The sequence below is a fragment of the Chelonoidis abingdonii genome, chromosome 11 (assembly GCF_003597395.2).
Source record: "Chelonoidis abingdonii isolate Lonesome George chromosome 11, CheloAbing_2.0, whole genome shotgun sequence".
In the NCBI taxonomy this organism is placed as follows: domain Eukaryota; kingdom Metazoa; phylum Chordata; order Testudines; family Testudinidae; genus Chelonoidis; species Chelonoidis abingdonii.
The window spans coordinates 61789882-61792668 of record NC_133779.1 but is presented as its reverse complement, the minus strand read 5'-3'; positions in this window follow the sequence as shown (position 1 = coordinate 61792668).

Below are 2787 nucleotides of genomic sequence, written 5' to 3'. Positions count from 1 at the left end.
AAAGAGAGAGATGCGCACCCCCTGCTCTGTCTGCCCTGGCCGGACCCCAGGGCACCTCCGGGCCAGTCTCGCTTCCCCCACCTGTGGCCCCCCGGCTCCCAGAGCTGAGCCCTGGGACTGGTGCAGAACCCGGCCAGTCTTCAAACCCCAGGGGGTGGGGGGGACGGGACAACAGTGTGGGGGCTGCTGGGCTCCTCCAGGGCAGGTGGTCCTGAGGAGCCCAGTGCTCCACACCGCTCGCCGAGGGGCCGGAGCGATTCGCCCAGCGACCAGGCCTGGCTGCGCTCTGGCCTCAGCCGCAGCACACAGTCACCTCCAGCAGACGCTGGCTGAGTGCGGCCCGGAGGCGGCGGGTGGGGAGTGGGTCCTGGGGGGCCCAGGTGTGGGGGCGGGGGAGGATCTGTGGGTGTTGGGGCAATAGGGGTGGGGGGTGCTGGCAGTCGGGTGGGGGTGGGGGTGCAGGGCACGGGGTGCTGTTGGCAGGGCGCTGTGCATTGTGTGGGGGAGTAGTGGGCATTAGGTGGGTCTGGGGGGCATCGGCTCACTAGGGCATTGGGGGTGTCCCAGTGGTGGTGGGGGCTGTGTGGCACGCGCCATGGAGCCCCCCCAAGGGCAAGGGGGCAGGCTGGCAGCACAGGGCTGGGTGGGCCAGTGTGCGTCAGCGCAGTGCCGGTCTGGTAACAGTGCCGCCTGGCGCGGCTGGGCGGATCGGGGCCAACCCTGCAGGCCTCATGCCCACGGCCAGGCGCCTTCGCTCTGGGGCCGCGACATCCCCACACCAAGGCTCCATTGCCCATGGCCCAAGATAGGTGTGCCAGTTCCAAAAAAGATTAATTCCAGCCCTGGCGTGCTGTAGGGGGTGTGGGTGGGCGAAATGGGGTGCCCTCAAACAGCCTGGCTGTGCTGTAGGGAGTGTGTGGGGGAACCAATAGGTGTCCCCTGGCTGTGCTGTAGGGAGTGTTGTGGGGGGAGTGGGGTTGCCCTTCGCCTGGCTGTCGCTGTGAGGGAGTGTGTGGGGGGAATGGGGTGTCCCTCCGGCACACGGGGAGTGTGGGGGAGTGGGGGTGCCCTTCACCTGGCTTGTGCTGTAGGGAGTGTGTGGGGGGAGTGGGGTGTCCTCCCCGGGCTGGTGCTGTTGGCGGGGAATGGGGTCCCCTTCTGGCGTGCTGTAGGGAGTGTGTGGGGGAGTGGGTGCCCTCCCCTTAGCTGTGCTGTTGGGGGGACATAATGGGGTGCTCTCCGCCTGGCTGTGCCTGTAGGGAGTGTGTGGGGGGAGTGGGGTGCCCTCGCCCTGGCTGGCTGTTGGCGGAGATAATGGGGAGTGGCCCCTCCCTGGCTGTGCTGTAGGGAGTGTGGGGGGAATGGTGTGCCCTTGGCCTGGCTGTGCTGTGCGGGGGGAAATGGGCCGTGCTGCCCTGGCTGTGCCGTGGGGGGACAATGGGGGGCCCCCGGCGTGCGTGGGTATGGGGGGCCCCTCCTGGTGTGCTGTGAGGGGAAATGGGAGGGGGCCGTCCTCCCCTGGCTGTGCCGGGGGGAGCATGTGGTAATGCCGGCCTGCACTGCCAGCTCCGGCCTCATTTCTCCGGGGAACCCTTGGGCGGGGGAGGCGCGGGGGGCGCTCCTGGCCGCAAGGGCAGTGTTGTGGGGAGCCCCTGCTCCAAGCCCACTCGATGGATCCAGCTTTTAATTTTCCACATCTTGCTCCATTAGCAGGTTGGCCGGGGCCGGCGATGAGGTGTGGACGCGGAGGAACGGACCCAAAAAGCTGCACTCAATCAGACTGTCCAGGGTTTGTTTCATAACGAAGACAAATATCCCCCAGCTGGCCCTGCCTTCCCGCTCCCGGAACCACCAGTGCAGAGATGCAGGCCTTCTGGGTTTGAGCGGGGCATGTTTAAGAAACAGTTTGCCAGGGAAAGGAGAGAACCGCCAATCTGTTAATTTACCCAGTCAACCACTCAACAACCACATCCCCCCAGAGCAGGGAGAGAACCAGGAGTCCTAGGCTACCTAGCCCCCGATCTCACCCCAGTCCCCAACTGCCGCTCCAGAGCGGGAAGAACCCCAGAGTCCTGGGTTCCTACAGCCCGCCCCACCGCATCAGTCCCCAATAGTGAGTTTCCCCTCTCCGCCGCCTGTAAACCCCGCCCTTTGCTTGCTTTCTTCACTTTACGGCGGGGGGGGTCACCTGGCCCCCCATCGCTAACCTTTGCCGAGCGGAAGGACGCTCAGCCAATCAGCGGGCCGGGGCGGCAGTTCCAGGGACCGGCAACGGGCGGGGGGGCTTGAGAGTATCCATCCTGAGGCCCCGCCACCAAAGATCCGCCCCAGGCCCGGGGGAGGGTCCCCCGCGTGCCCACGAGGTGCCCAGAGGAGAGGTGTGAATCGGGACGGGGGCGTGGGGGGCGATATGCTGCAGTAAAACGCGATAGGGGTGTGGTGGTCCCCATTCCAGGCCCCCCCGGTGTTCCTCCCATCCCCCGCCAGCTCAGACCCCCGCCCCGCCGGTGGTCTCCAGCCCCAGCTCAGACCCCGCCCACGGTGTCTTCCATTCCCCCCCACTCATCCCCCGCCCCACTGGTGTCTCCAGCTCCACTCAGCCCCGCCCCGCCTGGTGTCTCCCAGCTCAGACCCCCCCCCCCCCTCACGGTGTCTCCCATCCCCCCCAGCTCAGCCCCGGCCGCCCCGCCGGTGTCCCCCCCCGCTCAGCCGGTGTCTCCATCCACCCCCAGCTCAGGCCCCCGCCACGCCTGGATGTCCCCCGAGCAAAGTTCCCCCCATGTCCAG